The sequence below is a fragment of the Chiloscyllium plagiosum genome, unplaced genomic scaffold (assembly GCF_037043375.1).
Source record: "Chiloscyllium plagiosum isolate Xiang-an unplaced genomic scaffold, Cpla_swu_hap1 HiC_scaffold_10, whole genome shotgun sequence".
NCBI lineage: Eukaryota > Metazoa > Chordata > Chondrichthyes > Orectolobiformes > Hemiscylliidae > Chiloscyllium > Chiloscyllium plagiosum.
The window spans coordinates 4,179,108-4,196,542 of NW_028270148.1; the positions used below are offsets into that span (position 1 = coordinate 4,179,108).

The following is a 17,435-nucleotide window of genomic DNA, read 5'->3' on the forward strand; positions in this document are numbered from 1 at the left end:
GTGCTGTGAGGCAGCAATGCTAACCACCATGCCATCCTTGCTTCTCTAACAGCTGACACCAAACTCCATGGTGAAGTTAACCACTGCCCTCCCACAACTATCCCAGTAGGTAGAGTTAAAACCCACATTGTTAACTTAAACTATCAGCTATCTTTAATAACTTGAAGAGCTCCATCAATTGACCTTGACATTTGTAAAAATAACTCAATCATCTGAAATGATTGTGGGCGACACGGTGGCACAGTGGTTAGCACTGCTGCCTCACAGCGCCAGAGACCCGGGTTCAATTCGCGCCTCAGGCGACTGACTGTGTGGAGTTTGCACGTTCTCCCCGTGTCTGCGTGGGTTTCCTCTGGGTGCTCCAGTTTCCTCCCACAGTCCAAAGATGTGCAGGTCAGGTGAATTGGCCATGCTAAATTGCCTGTAGTGTTAGGTAAGGGGTAAACGTAGGGGTATGGGTGGGTTGCGCTTCGGCGGGGCGGTGTGGACTTGTTGGGCCGAAGGGCCTGTTTCCACACTATAAGTAATCTAATCTAATCTAATCTAATCTAATTATCACAACCACTCCCTATTTCATTTCTGGGTTGAATTGAGATTTGCTGCCACTTCATTGGCCCCCCTACCTTTCACAACAGTGTAGTTCATCGGAAACCCGAATATTTACATTCAAACATGTGCCGTGTCCTGTTCATTCATCACCTTCTGCACCCTCTACCCCTACACTGGCTCCCAGTACATCAATACTCACCATTTTAGTATTTTTATCCATTTTCAAATCTCACCATTATCTTGTTCCTGTGGAACACTGCCATCTCCTCCAGTTCTGGAACCCTCTGAGATCTCTCTATTCATCTAATTCTGATTCTTATTCATTCCTGGCATTAATCATTCCACCAATAACAGTGATAGTTTCAGGTCCTGGACCCCCACACCATTCATTCTTAAACATCACCAGCTGTCCCTACTCCTTATAATCATGCTCGTTGAACAGCCTTTGCCTATTATAACGATCTGTGCAAGATGATATAAAAACCACACAAAGATTTTGTATGTTGAAGCTCATACAGCACCAGTATTTTGCATTCACATAGCAACATTACGGTAATAAACATCCCAAGATATTTCACAGGAACAAATTCAACTGAAAACGAACACAGAACAGATGGCAGGTCAGAGAGACTCGAAACATTTATACAGCAAAGCATTCTTCACCATCACTCCATTTCAATCTCATCACTTACAGGATTATAGGGAAAAGGTAGGGGAGTGTGATTGATGAGTTGTTCTTCCAGAGGGCTAGCATGTACACAATGGGGTGGATGGCCTCGTTCTGTGCTGTTTCCATGCTACAATTCTAGGTAATAACATTTTCTTTCCCTCGACCCCTTCCAAAAACAGATCCTCTTCCTATTTCTCGACCGTGAACTCTATCAGTTCCGTTATCTCTCCAGCCTTTTGGCCCACTCACACACTCCCACTTTTTAAAAAAGTTTTCATTGTGTCAGACCTGAAGAAAGGTTAAACCCAAAACGTCGACTTCTCCACCTCCTGATGCTGCCTGGCTTGCTGTGTTCTTCCAGTCTTCTGCTTGGCTACATATTCCATTTTTGCATGTGTGGGAAATCATGTCTTACAAACTTGATTGAGTTTTTTGAAGAAGTAACAAAGAGGATTATTGAGGTCAGAGCAGTAGATGTGATCTATATGGACTTCAGTAAGGTGTTTGACAAGGTTCCCCATGGGAGACTGGTTAGCAAGGTTAGATCTCATGGAATACAGGGAGAACTAGCCACTTGGATACAGAACTGGCTCAAAGGTAGAAGACAGAGGGTGGTGGTAGAGGGTTGTTTTTCAGACTGAAGGCATGTGACCAGTGGAGTGCCACAAGGATCGATGCTGGGTCCACTACTTTTCATCATTTATATAAATGATTTGGATGCGAACATAGAAGGCATAGTTATGACACCAAAATTGAAGGTGTAGTGGACAGCGAGGAAAGTTACCTCAGAATACAACGGGACCTTGACCAAATGGGCCACTGGGCTGAGGAGTGGCAGATGGAGTTTAATTTAGATAAATGCGAGGTGCTGCGATTTTGGAAAGGTAAATCAGGGCAGGACTTATACACTTAATGGTAATGCCCTGGGGAGTGTTGCTGAATAAGGAGTCCTTGGAATGCAGGTTTATAGCTCCTTGAAAGTAGAGTAAGAGGTAGTTAGGATAGTGAAGAAGGCATTTGGTATGCTTTCCTTTATTAGTCAGAGTATTGAGTACGGGAGTACATGTACATGAGTACATGTTGTGGCTGTACAGGATGTTGGTTAGGCCACTTTTGGAATATTGCGTGCAATTCTAGTCTCGTCTTATCAGAAGGACGTTGTGAAACTTGAAAAGGCTCGGTAAAGATTTACAAGAATGTTGCCAGGGTTGGAGGGTTTGAGCTATAGGGAGGGGTTGAATAGGCTCGGGCTGTCTTCCCTGGAGCGTCGGAGACTGAGGGGTGACCTTATAGAGGTTTATAAAAGCATGAGGGTCATGGATCGGGTAAATAGACAAGGTCTTTTCCCTGGGGTGGGATAGTCCAGAACGAGAGGCATAGTTTAGGGTGAGAGGGGAAAGATATAAAAGGGTTCTAAGGGGCAACGTTTTCACGCAGAGGGTGGTACATGTATGAAATGAGCTGCCAGAGGAAGTAGTGGAAGCTGGTACATTTACAAAATTTAAAAGACATTTGGAAGAGGACATGAGTAGGAAAGGTTTGGAGGGATATGTGCCAAGTGCTGGTAAATGGGACCAGATTGGGTTGGGATATCTGGTTGACATGGACGGGTTGGACCGAAGGGTCTGTTTCCATGCTGTACACCTCTATGACTCTGTCTGTGTGGGCTCATGTATACTTGCCATGTATAAAGAGAAACAGTTTGTTCCGTGTGTGACTGTACATCTCCTGGACAGTGCGTTGTTAGCTCCTGTATGGATGGAGGGCATAGCAATGAAAACAAGGACATTTTGGTCCATTCCTGGCTGCATGTAGGGTCTGACAGGGAGTGGGCAGAGGTTACACCTCAGGGCAATCAGGGTGAGGAGTGAAAATGAGTTGGAGCATGAGTCATTGCTGTAACTTGACCCAGACAGAGTCATTGATGATTGGATTCAGGATCCCAGTGAGGCTGAACATCGTCCCTCACATACAAGATCTGTCTACATATCAGCTCATTTGCATACTTTTGACTGATGTACATCAGTGTAGAATTTTGTGAAAGTATTTTTTAAATGTTGACATCGCTGGGTAATACATTAGTGTCACATGAAAGCCAGAAGGGGTAAAGTTGGCAGATTTCTCTTCCTGAAGAGTGTTAGTGAAGCAAACAAAATAAAAACCAAAACAACCATGAATTCCCTAAATCAGAGACAAAAATAGAAATGGCTGGAGAAGCTCAGCAAGTCTGGCAGCATCTGTGCAGAGAAATCAGAGTTAATGTTGCGGGTCCAGTGACCCTTTCCCCAGAAGTAGATGGGGCTTTCCTGACAATTGACAGTGGATTCATGGTCAACAATAGATTCTGAATTCCAGATTATTATTGAATTCAAATTCCAAATCTATCTGCCTTAGCAGGATTTGAACCCGGGGCCCAGAACATTAGCTGTGTTTCTGGATAATACCACTAGACCATCACTTCCCCATAAAACCCCAGATGGGTTTTGACAACAATTCAATAATTTCACAGCCACTTTTAATTCCCAAACTTTTTAAAACTGAATTCAGATTCTCAGACAATCCCTGTTGGGATTTGAACTCATAGCCCCTGGGATCAGTAGCTCAAGTCTCAAGCCATCCCATACAGTAATTGTGACTACCCCCTAGCTTGTTAGATATGGGTTACTGTATTTAGAATGGGATTGGACGTATGAAAGTTGTGTTACAGCGTTCACAACAGCTTTCACTGGATGTATGAAGTTGTAAAAGCAGTTCAGGAAATGCCACCTGAAAGAACACAGGCTTTTTAGAGGATAGCATGCCTGTTTGTTCACAGCTCTGGTATTCAGTCATTCCCCACACTACAGCCCTGATCCATTCCCAGCTCCGAGCACTGACTGTGTATGTTCCTCCGACAGGAATAAGTCTGAGCTTGCTGCACAACTTGTCAGATGAGCTAAGAGCTAGCCTTGTGCTGGCTTGTCTGCCCATCACCCATCACTTGGGTTAGGGAGCTTCGATGTTAGATGGCTCTGAATGCTGAAAGTTACACTGGGATTCGAGGGAGACAAATCACTGAATAATGACAGTCAAAAGACACCCACTGTCACAATAACCATGGCACAAATATTCAATAGATTCAGGCTGCTACTTAAAGGGAGATCATTCAGGATTACTTCAGAGACAATTAATCTACATTTTCAGCTGCAGTCATGCAGGAAACACCAGCAGCCAATCTGCGCACAGCAAGATTCCATAAACAGGTTGGAGATAAGTAACCAGGGAATCAGCTTTCAAGGGGGCTAAACATTGGTCAGGGACACAGAGGGAGAACTCCTCAGTTCCTGGGGAGGGTTTACATTGACAGGAGCTTGCTCTTCATGCCGGAAGGTTGGGGTCTACGGGACTGGGAATGAACCTTCGGAAGCAAAGGGCAGCTTAACGAGTTGTCCCAGAGATTCACATCAAGAATTTCAAAGCCGTTCTCTTCAATCTCAGTGAGGCACTGCCAGGATGAATCGGGGCTCACCCAAACCCTGACCGATTTGGAGGGAACCTCCTGTATCAATGACCTGAAGAGGAAAGGCCAGGCAGGCATGTCCGTATTCTCTAGAGTTGAGAACAGTCAGAGGGACCTTCACTGGAACATATCAGATCCAGAGGGGACTTGACCGAGTGGTTGTGGAAAGGATAGTTTCTCCTCAGGGAGAATCTAGAATTAGGGAGCAGTTTAAAAATAAGGAAGTGCACATCTAAGACAGAAATGATGAAACACTTTTTTCTCATAGGGTTGAGTGTCCTTGGAATCCCCTTCCACAAAAAAGGCAGTGGATGCAGAATCTTTGAATGTTTTTAAGACAGAGGGCGGGAGATTCTTGATGACCCGGGGGGGGGGGGGGGGGGGGGTGAAAGGTGAACAGGGATATATAGGAATGTAGAGTTGAGATTAAAATCAGATCATCCATCATTTAATTGAGTTGTGGAGCAGGCATGATGGGCTGAATGGCCTCTTCCCGTTCCTTGTTTGTATGTTTGCACCTCAAGGGCAATAAATACCCACTATCCCATCTCTGACCCCACAGTGAATGGAGCTGTGATTGAGAGAGGTGAGAGATATGGTGAGCATTGCTCCTGCGTCCTGATGTTCCCTGAAATGTTGTCCTGTAACCTCAGCAGCTGAACTCTGAAACATTTAAGAGACAATTCCAACCAGATATCAGCAGTAACAGGGCCACTAGAGCAGCTGCTCAATCCTGTTATAGAACATAGAACATAGAAGAATACAGCGCAGTACAGGCCCTTTGGCCCTTGATGTTGCGCCGATCCAAGCCCACCTAACCTACACTAGCCCACTATCCTCCATATGCCTATCCAATGCCCGTTTAAATGCCCATAAAGAGGGAGAGTCCACCACTGCTACTGGCAGGGCATTCCATGAACTCACGACTCGCTGAGTAAAGAATCTACCCCTAACATCTGTCCTATACTACCCCTCCTTAATTTAAAGCTATGCCCCCTCGTAATAGCTGACTCCATACGTGGAAAAAGGTTCTCATGGTCAACCCTATCTAAACCCCTAATCATCTTGTATACCTCTATCAAGGTGTACCCCTAAACCTTCTTTTCTCCAATGAAGCCCCAAGTGCCTCAGCCTTTCCTCATACGATCTTCCTACCATACCAGGCAACATCCTGGTAAACCTCCTCTGCACCCGTTCCAGTGCCTCCACATCCTTCCTATAGTATGGCGACCAAAACTGCACACAATACTCCAGATGCGGCCGCACCAGAGTCTTATACAACTGCAACATGACCTCAGGGCTCCGGAACTCAATTCCTCTACCAATAAAAGCCAGTACGCCATATGCCTTCTTCACCGCACTATTTACCTGGGTGGCAACTTTCAGAGATCTGTGTACATGGATACCAAGATCCCTCTGCTCAGCCACACTACCAAGTATCCGACTATTAGCCCAGTACCCCGTCTTTTTGTTACTCTTACCAAAGTGAATCACCTCACACTTACCTACATTGACATGGCCTTCAGACAGCGGGAACACCCTGCACTCTGTGCTGACTCTGCGCTAAGGGGGTAATTAATAACTAATTTCTCTGGCAAAAAAAAGACAAAACAAAATTTTACAAGCATCCTTGCTGCAGATTATCCTTGCTAGCCCCTGGAGAGAGGGGAGATTTATGGAGCACCCTACTGTGATAAAAGCAGCAGTAGGCCATTTGGCCCGTCGAGCCTGCTCCACCAATCATTAAGATCATGGGTGGCACGGTGGCACAGTGGTTAGCACTGTTGCCTCACAGCGCCAGAGACCCGGGTTCAATTCCTACCTCAGGCAACTGTCTATGTGGAGTTTGCACATTCTTCCCCGTGTCTGCGTGGGTTTCCTCCGGGTGCTCCGGTTTCCTCCCATAGTCCAAAAATGTTCAGGTTAGGCGAATTGGCCATGCTAAATTGCCTGTAGTGTTAGGTGAAGGGGTAAATGGTGGGAAATGGGTCTGGGTGGGTTGCACTTCGGCGGGTCGGTGTTGACTTGTTGGGCCGAAGGGCCTGTTTTTACACTGTAAGTAATCTAATCTAATCATGGCTGATCTATCCATGGCCTTAGCTCCTCCCACTCTGTTATCTCCTTTACCCTTAATTCCCCGACCGTGCAAAAACCCAACCAATTGTGTCTTCGATATATTTGATGAATCTGCCTCTATTGCTTCCTTGGGCAGAGAAGTCCATAGATTCATTACACTCTGGGAAAAGCAATTCTTCCTCATCTCTGTCCTAAATCTACTCCCCCTAATCTTGAGACCATGTCCCCTAGTGCTAGTCTCACCCACCAGTGGAAACAACTTGCCTGCCTCTATCTTATCTATCCCTTCCCTAATTGTCTATGTTTCTGTAAGATCCGCACTCATTCTTCTAAATTCTCGTGAGTACAATCCCAGGTGGCTCAACCTCTCCTCGTAGGGTAACCCCCTCATCTCCGGAATCAACCTGGTGAACCTCCTCTGCACTGCCTCCAAAGCCACTATATCCTTCCTCAGGTAAGGATGGGATTCATTGGGATACTGTCCCACATCCCGAAACCTTTTCCAAGCCTCCCTCATACAATAGGCAAGCCCTCAATTTCAAACTCAGCTTAGACAATGAAGCCTGAAATGTTTGAGAGAAAGTTATAAACACATTGAAGTTTTTAGATTAGATTAGATTAGATTAGTTAGTGTGGAAACAGGCCCTTCGGCCCAACAAGTCCACACTGACCCTCTGAAGAGCAACCCTTCATCCAAACAAAATGATTCCTTCATAAATGACCTTCTCAGTTTATAGTCTCTCTGTATTGAGCATCAGCACAGGTCAAGTGGGAAACAGACGGTTTGTTGTAGGGTCCTGCACACATGCAAACTAGTAGCAGGAGGCAGGCCATTCAGCCCCATGGGCTCTGCCATTCAGTGAGACCTTGGCTGGTCAGACTGTGCCTTTGATTCCACTTCCCTCCTGATCCCCACGGCCCTCAGCTCCCTCAATAATCTAACTCCATCTTAAATAAACCCAATGACCCAACCTCCACCATTCTCTGGGAAACAGAGTTCCACTGACTAATGACCCTCTGAGGGAAAACAATTTCTCCTCACCTTTATCTTAAATAAAAAAGAATTCCCCATTTTTAAACTGAGCCCCTTAGTTCCAGACTCTCCTCCATCCTCTCAGAATCCATCCTGTCAAACCCCACCTCAGGATGTTTCAATAAGATCACCTCTCACTCTTCTCAGCTCCAAACAATACAAGCCTGACCTGGCCAAATTTCCCCAAAAGGTAACCCCCTCATCCCAGGAATCATCTTCAATGATGGTCTGCAAAGGGTTGTGACTGGTGCAAATTAACGGGGATAATTCACATTGAGAAGGGAAGGAATCCTCATGAACCATTTGGAATTGTCCCTTCACTCTGAGACAGTCACCCTTGAGCCCTAGTCTCTCCTGCTAGTGGAAACACCTTCGCCATTCCATTGAGGCCTCTCAGCAACTTTCAATAAGATCCTTCTAAACTCCATCGAGCACAGACCCAGAGATCTCAATCACTTCTCATATGGCAAGCCCTTCACCCCCAGTGAACCTCCTCTGGACTCCCTCCAAGGCCAGCAAATCCTTTCTTAGATAGGGAGCCCAAAATTGCTCACAATATTTCAAATGTGATCACCTTAGAGCCTTATACAGCCTCAGCAGTGCATCCCTGCTCTTGTTTACCAACCCGAATGAAATGCATGCCAACACTGTATTTGCTTTCCTAACTGCCAACTGAACCTGCATGTTAACCTTAAGAGAATCCTCAACCAGGACTCCTAAGTCCCTTTGCACTTAAATTTCCAAAGTCCTCCCCTGTTTACAGCATCATCTGTAACTCTATTCTTCATTCCAAAATGCATAACCTCACACTTTCCCGCATTGTATTGCATCTGCCATTTCTTGCCAACTCTGCTCGCCTGTCCAAGTCCTTCTGCAGCCTCCCTGGTTCCTCAACACTACCTGTCCTCCACTTATCACTGTGCCATCTACAATCCTGAGCCTGTTATGAGTTGTCAATAACATGTGGAGTTCCAAGATATCAGGAAGGAGCATAAATGAGTCAATACTCTGAATGTGAATCCATTCTCCGAATGGATTTCACAGGAGTTTTGGGAGATGATACTGTCAGAAAACACGCATAAGTCACAAAGCAACAGGAAACAACACTGAAGCCAACTGTGTAATTTACTGAGATAATCGCAAGAACCAGAATTTGTATCTGTTGTTGGATTTATTTTTACTACCTAATTTGTGGAAGTGCTGTCACCATTGAGGCCCAGCATTTATTGCCCCTTGAGAAGGTGGGGGTGAGCTGCCTTCTTGAACCACTGCAGTCCATGTGTTGTGGATTGACCCAAAATGCCCTTAGGGAGGGAATTGAAGGATTTTGACTCAGTGACACTGAAGGAACGGTAATATATTTCCGGGTCAGGATGGTGAGTGGCTTGGAGGGGAACTTGCAGGTGGTGGTGTTCCCATGTATCTGCTGCCCTTGTCCTTCGAGATGGAAGTGATCATGGGGTTTGGAACGTGCTGTCTGAGGACCTTTGGTGAATATCTGCCCTGATCTTGTAGATAGTACACACTGCTGTGGCTGAATGTCGACGGTGGACAGAGTGGATGTTAATGCTGTTAGATGGAGGTCAATCAAGCTCTTTGATCATTTGCCTGTTGATCTCTTACACTTCAGCTCTGAGGAAGGAAGCCACACATTAACTGTTCTATATCTGCCTTTTAGCTTTGTACATAAATTTTATTCCCGATATTCAATTCTTTGAGGGAGATTCCTGTAAAAACACTTACAGACCAACAAAAGGTAACCTAGAGCAACTCTACAGTGATTTTTCCCCTCACACCACCAGGATTGAGCATCCCATCCATAGGCACATCTCCAAGTCTGACGCAAGCTCACTGCTTCCCATGGATTGTTTGAAATTGGAATGTCTTTTCTGAAACCTCAAGGACAGAGTCGATATTTATTTCTTTTGCATTTTGCAATAGATTCATCAAAGCAGGAGAGTTGCGTCTGCGGGAGACCCTTCCTAGTCTCTGATGCTCTTTCATTTCTGGGCTGGTTTGAGGTCTATTCACTTTTAAACCAGTTTTGTTTGTTCCATTGCGTCAATGTGCATGCTGCACAGAAAGCCACATCCTTTCAAGCTGCAGCATGCACACAGCTGTGCTCTATTCAGGACAAATCTTTCAAACTGTTCCGTCAAAACCACTTTTGTCTTCTTTACCAGACACAGCAATTGAGGATGGGTCATTAGGTACATTCAAGACTGAGACAGACAGATTTTTAATGAGGAAGACAATGAAGGGTTGTGGGGAAAGTGGAATTGAGGGTTATCAGATCAGCCATGGTTTCATTGAGTGGCAGAACAGACATGATGGGCTGAATGGCCTAATTCTGTTCCTACATCTTGAGGCCTTTGGCCTTACAGACCAGTGGGAAGGCTTCATTTAATACCTTGTTCCGTGATTCCAGGCAGGTGATGCATGTATATGTGAGCGTGTGCCCATCTGTGTGAGCTTGCTCATGGGTGTGACCCTGTGTGTGTGAATGTGTCTGTTTGTGTTTTTCTATGTGCTTATGATTGTGTGTGAGAGTGTGTTTTTCTGTGTTTGTGAGCGTAAGAAATGTGTGTGCATGTTTGTATGTGTGAGCATGTGCGAGAGAGTGTGTACACTCGCGTATGAGTGTGTGAGATCATGCTTCTGTGTATGGTTGTGAGTGAGCTTACCTGTGTAAGTATATACGTGTGTGTGTATGTGTGTGTGTGTACATGTGTGTTTGAGAACAGAATACTGTGTGAGTACACATGTGCTTGTGTGAGTGTGTACAGATGAATGCTGTTAGTCAAAGGATTGCAGCTTCAGTAATTGGAGATAAATTAAATTCACTCACTAAGCCATTGGTCAAGCTCACTTTAATTCTTTGTAATATGCCCTTCACCTTGTGCTGTCTTTTACCAATCACATTTTATGTTCTAAATCTCTCCTGTTTACAATAACCTATCTTTGGACAGCATTGTTAAATGAGCAGTGGTTAAAAATGTGTTGCTGGAAAAGCGCAGCAGGTCAGGCAGCATCAAAGGAACAGGAGAATTGATGTTTTGGGCATAAGCCCTTCATCAGGAATGAGGAGGAGCCTCATTCCTGAAGAAGGGCTTATGCCCGAAACGTCGATTCTCCTTCTCCTTTGATGCTGCCTGACCTGCTGCGCTTTTCCAGCAACACATTTTTAAGCTCTGATCCCCAGCACCTGCAGTCCTCACTTTCTCCTAAATGAGCAGTAGGTCTGTTTTGGAGCTGCTGGCTGAGGTGTACATATTTTCCAGGGCATTAGGATAGTACAATGGGATCGTTCCATCTACTGAGAGGCCAGAACATCAACTTAACATCTTCATCTGAAAATCAGCAAAACTGAGCCATTTGGCTGTTTGGAACTGGTTTCTCATTCTGTAGATCATGGCAGATCCAGTTCTGGTTTCAGCCTCACTTTCCCATCTGCACCTCCCAGACCCCGATGTCAAACAAAACATCTATCAATCTCAATCATGAATAAATTCACCGAGTCAATCTCCACTGTTCCCTGAGGGAGAGAATTCTATCCATAAACTATCCTTTTCACCTCCATTTGGAAACAGAGGATGCTTATTCCTAAACTGTATTCCCAGAGTTTCAGTTTCTCCCTGAGGAGAACAAACATTGTTTCAACATCAACTCTGCACAGTCCCTTCAACATTTCAATGGGATCATCATCTCTCATTACTCTGAATTCAAATCCTGGACAAGTTTAACAGCAGATAGAAACAAGAGGAGTCAGTCCAGAACTTATGTTGACCTGTGTCGAAGCTGCTCTGGAGAGTAAAGGCCAAGTTTGACTCAGAACTTGTCGTTATTTGTAGATTATTCAATAAATCATTTTCATTTGTTAACCCAAAACTGCTGTTTGCCAATGCTTTATTTCATCAGTCTGAAAACTCATTAAAGTAATTAGCAGAACCTTAGAAATTCCTGGTTTGTCAGGTTAATGACAAAACATTGGAGCAAACCAGAGATGCTGAATGACTTACTCCTTGTCCATTTTAGTGTGTGTGTAACACTCTGCCAAACTTATTGCAATGCAATCACTCAGAGGGACACTCACTACTCCCTCAATTTAGTTAAGAAAGGATACACTGACATTGGAGCATTTCAAAGAGATTCATTAGGCTGCCTTCTGGAAGAAGGAGTTGACTTAGCAAGAATGGTTAAACATGATAGGTCTTTATTCAGAAGAGTTTAGAAGGATGAGGATTGATTTCAATGAAACATACAAGACTCTGAAGGGCTTAACAGGGTGTTAATATTGAGAAGATGTTACTACAGCCTCAAGCAACTGTCTGTGTGGAGTTTGCACATTCACCCAGTGTCTGCGTGGGTTTCCTCCGGGTGCTCCAGTTTCCTCTCACAGTCCAAAGATGTACAGGTCAGGTGAATTGGCCATGGTAAATTACTCAGTGTTCAGGGTTGTGTAGGTTAGGTGCATTAATCAGGGGTAAATATAGGAATGCGGGATAGGGGAATGAGTCTGGGTGGGTTGCTCTTCAGAGGGTCGGTGTGGGCTTGTTAGGATAAAGGGACTGTTTCCTCACTGTAGGGATTCTATGAAATGGGGGAATCTCAAACCAGGGGACATAATTACAGAAAGTTTAACATATGAGGAATGTTTGAGGACACTGGGCCTATACTTGACGGAGTTTAGAAGGATGAGGGGGGATCTAATTGAAACGTACAGAAAACTGAATGGCCTGGACAGGTTGGACATTGGGAAGATCTTTCGATTGGTAGGAGAGACTAGGACCTGAGGACACAGCCTTAGAGTAAAGGGAAGACATTTTAGAACTGAAATAAGGAGAAATGTCTTCAGAGTGGGAAATCTATGGAATTCTTTGCCTCAGAAGGCCAGGTCATTGAGTATATTTAAAGACTGAGATAGATAGGTTCTTGATTATCAAAGGGATCAAAGGTTATGGGGAGAAAGTGGGAGAATGGGATTGTGAAACGTATCAGCCATGATTGAATGGTGGAGCAGACTTGATGGGCTGAATGGCCTAATTTCTGCTCCTATGTCTTTATGGTCTTATGATCAAATGGCGTTATGGTTGAATGAAGGGATACTCATTGAAAACTGAGATGGAAAAGGAATTTCTTCTCTAATGTGTGGGATTCTCTACCCCAGAGAATCCTGGGAGCTCAATGAATTAACTTATTTGGAAAGGTAGATAGATGTTTGAAATACCAGGCTATGAGGAGTTGAGGCCTGGTGGGGCAGGCCTGAGAGGCTGCACAGTCTCCTCCTGCTCCTTTTCCTTACTTTCTCTTCATGGCTGTGCATCACTGCTCACACTTTAACTCTGTCAAAGCTTTCACTCCTTCCCATTTTGGACATTTTCTCAGTGGGGCGTCAAATCTTGCAGGATCTAAATAAAATCCGGAATTCCACCTGGAATTATCTTGCCATTACCTCTCCACCTATATATCCTGTGCCTGAGAGCCTCCCTCCACTTCAGATCCTGTAAATCAGAAACAAAAACAGATATTGCTGGAAAAGCTCAGCAGGTCTGGCAGCATCTGTAGAGAGAAGTCAGAGTTGACGTTTCGGATCAATTGACCCTTGCAATTTTGAGGAAGGTTCACTGGATCTGAAATATTATCTCTGCTTTCTCTCTACAGATGCTGCCAGACCTGCTGAGCTTTTCAAGCAATTTCTGTTTTTGTTTGAAGCTCTGTGTTCATCAGGCCAATCTGGATGAGGTACTTTGTTTTTTAATTCATCCCCAGGATAGTCATGTCACTGGCTAGGCCCACATTGACTGTCCATCCCTAATTGCCCAGAGGATAGTTAAGAGTCAACCACATTGCTGGAGTCACATATATGCCAGATCATGTATGGCAGTTTCCTTCCTTAAAGGAGATTAGTGAACCAGATCGTTTTTTCCAACAATCAATAATGGATTCATGATCATCATCAGACTCTTAATTCCAGATAGAGTCATAGAGCCATACAGCGCAGAAACAGACCCTTCAGTCCAACCAGTCCATGCCAAACCTAATCCCAAACTAAACTAGTCCCACCTGCCCATATCCCTCCAAACCTTTCAGCATTGGTAGTCAGTCTGTAAAGTTGATTTGCTTGCATACCCTATGTGGGGGATGTGACCTTCTCTGAACTGGAGATCCATATTAATCCCCTCTATCTCATGCAACAACAACAGCAGCAGATGGGTGAGGAGGAAGTGGCCACTGCTCCATACAGCATTACTCCTCGGTTCATACCATTGCTGCTTCTCTCAAATGTCAGGGTTTGGCTGGAGGAGCTACTGCCCCACGTTACTTTGAAGGCTGACGTTTGATTAAAATTCCCACTTTTCCAAATAAGCAGAGGAAAACAGGAATCTGGGAATACTGATATACAAATTAAGGAAGCCAATGAATTAGAGAAACCAAGACATTGATGGCAGTGGTGTGAAGAGGTCTATTCCCTGTGGGACAGAATTGATAAGCTGAGAAGTTACATTAAAAATTCTCCAGGATTTTGATTAGATCATATTTGGACGACTGTGAGCAGATTATAAAAAGGACATCAAAGTCTTGGAAAAAGTGCAAAAAGATCAGTTGTGATTACTGAGCTATCAGGAAAGAAACACTGGGCTTCAATTCTTTCCTCTCAGGCTGAGGGCTTGACTGAAAATGGCAGGATTTGTTTCTTGAGAAAAGAGTGATGAGGTATTTAGCATTAAGAAGATTTGACAGAATTGACGTAGAGATGATGCTTTCAGTTCTGGATGCACCTTGAACTGGAGCTGTACATATAACAGTGGGTAAGAGTTCTGGATTCCAATGTCCCTCATGTGAGGAAGTGTTTCCTCTCGAATTCAGTGATTGCCTCCCCATGTTCCAGGTCACTCCCAATCAATAGCAAGTCCATCTCGCTGTCAAATCCCCTCCCCATTTCAAACAACTCAATCTGACCCCACCACCTTCCAGGTCAACAGGAATACATTCCCAGTCATTCCTAACAATCCAAACAGGAGTGTGTTGCTTGATAACATTTTTTTGGAGCTCTGTGGTACAGGTAGTTCTCTTATAATGCCATAGTTCAGTTGCCATGCCATCTCACTTAATAAGAAAATCATGCAATGCCAGCACCATTTAAACTAATAGGGTCGGAATCATGTTACGGTCAATCCAGCTAAGGGAAATTCGTGTTCTCCAAATATCGGCCTAAATTCGGCCATCGTGTGTGAAACACGTGCTGTAGGAGAAACCATCTGTACTCAGGCTGTGGGAATTCTCTACACCTATAAACAAACCAATTCCTTACCCACACCACTGCCCTCAAAATGGCCTTCAGAGACCTGACCCGCACTCAGCCAAGCTCGCCAACTGAACTCAGAATCACTTACTGGCAACAACAACAACTGGCATTTGGGTGGCACCTTTAGGATAAGGTGCTTTGCCAGAACATTATAAAAAGACAATATGATGATATTTGAACCTTCCAGGGAGGTGACGAGGAGCTTATTCAAAGCGATAGATTGTAGGGGCTGTCAGAAAGACAAGAGGGGGTGGGGGAGGTGGAAGAGGTTTAAGGAGGGTATTTCAGAGGCTTGGGGTCCAGACAGCTGAAGACAAGACTAACAGGAGGAGAAATAGAGATGCTCAAGAGGCTGAAACTACAGGCACACAGAGATCTTATCTAGCTTTTGGGGTCGGAGGGGGTTACAGAGATAGGGAGGGGTGTAGGGGCGGGAACAAGTTACAGAGATAGGGAGGGGTCAAAGGGGTAGGAGAGGTATAGAGATAGGGAAGGGTGTAGCGGCTGCAGAAGGTTACAGAGCTAAAGAGAGGGGTCTAGGGACTGGAGGAGGTGACAGAGATACGGAGGGACATATTAACGCGTGTTAAACAGATTTAATCACTTGAATAATGTCTTCTTAATAAGTTTTCAACTTACTTCTATTTTGAACAGTCTGTCCATTTGTCAAAATGAAGCTTATTCACATTATCAATAGACATTAACATAGATTTCTGATCAGTTTCTCTGCTCACATGCCACCTTTTCTGATCTAGGATGGCTACTGAACGGTGTAAAATTGTGACAGTTTTTGGGAGAGGTGATGCGGATAACTGGAGAGATAGTGTCACACTCAAACCACCCATTGGCACTGGCTCACCAGAAAACCCACAAAAAAAAATCCCCACTTTCTTTGCACATCTCCTTTGATGCCAGCTCTGAAAAACAGCAGCATGATCATCAGATGGTGTGATCCAAAATGCACACTTTACCTACAACAAAACTGCAAGCTTTCTGAAACTAATTTTTTTTCCACTCCGCCTCAGGGTGCACGTACCTGCCAGGCTGGAAAATGAGTCTCAGTACCTTTCTTGTTGCAATGTTACTGAAAGTCAAACTCGGCGTAAGTGCTAGCTCTTGACATTCATAAATTTCTGACCCTTCAGGCAACAGAGAAAGACACACACATCGAGAGAGAGAGGGAGCCAGTGCAGATCATCCCAACATAGTTACTTCCTGATTCACCAGCTCAGTCCGATCTTTGCCAACCATTGAGTGAGTAGGCACCTTGCTTCAGACTTTAGTATTAACACCATTTCGACACAAACTGCGCGCCTCTTCGTGTAACTCTCTACTGGAAGTTTACTCACCAACATTCAAGGTGTTTCTTTCCTCGAAACCCGGCCGCAGGTGAAGATTTTCACAGAGGAACCTCTCACAGAATTGACACACACACACAAAAAACTACCAGCAGAAAGTCACGCCCCTTGAAAACTTTCAGCCACTTCCTGGTGTTTGCGACTCCTTTACCTTAAAGTTCAGAAAAGAGCCTCAGTTGATGAAGACATCTGCCCCAGAGAGAGAGAGACACACACACACACTGTACTGAGCAACGCCCACGTGGCGGTGTGGGCGAACAGGTATTCGGAGTTTGTGGAATTCACTGCCCAGGGATATTGGTTTTTGTTTTGAAGTTCACGCTGATGAGGAATGTGTGCTGGAATTTTCACCTTGAGAGGGAGTGGAGGTAACTTTTGGAAATTGTGCCAAGCTGTTTGGAATAACGCAAGGTATTATAATGGGCGAGTTTACACCCCAATTGGAAATGCTGGACCTTGCTCCTGCTCCTGCTCCTGTCAGCACTCCTCTGGTTCTCTGAGTATTGTCTGTTCCCCAGACCATCCTGCTGTCAGTATTGATAGTGGGTGGGGTTGAAGGTTAGGGCCATTGGACCAGTGAGGTTGATCTTTGGATGGAAATGGTATCATCATAACAGCTGGAGCAATTCCAATTCACCAGGATCAGGATCGGGATCAGAAAGCCTGTCTCAGTGATGGTGTCCATACAACTGACATCAAATATCATGAAAACCCACCTGGGTCACCAATGCCCTTTAGGGATGGAAATCTGCCATCCTTACCTGGTCTGGCCAAATGTGACTCCAGACCCACAGCGATGTGCGTGGCTCCTAACTGCCCCCTGACATGGGCAATGAATGCTGCCCTAGCCTCAGATGCCCACATCCCACGGGGCAGGGGTTTGAATGTTTGTTCTCATTGACAGGGAGGGTGCCAACTGGTGGGAATCCCAGAGCTTTCCCACC

At 44.8% G+C, this 17,435-nt stretch overlaps 1 protein-coding gene across 4 annotated transcripts in view; it reads right to left on the reverse strand.

Annotated features, from left to right (window-relative positions):
* The window catches only part of LOC122552545 (protein-tyrosine kinase 2-beta-like), a 186,278-nt gene extending 169,667 nt beyond the window's left edge, over nucleotides 1-16,611 (reverse strand). For 2 of the 4 annotated variants that reach the window (XM_087991026.1, XM_087991025.1), the window contains exon 1: nucleotides 16,483-16,611. The gene's annotated coding sequence lies outside the window, so the exon portion shown is untranslated. Of the gene's footprint in view, nucleotides 1-13,054; nucleotides 13,074-16,169; nucleotides 16,292-16,482 lie in introns of those variants that run through there. The other 2 variants (XM_087991024.1, XM_087991023.1) reach the window with 2 other exon arrangements.
* Between the last annotated feature and the right edge of the window lie 824 nt (nucleotides 16,612-17,435).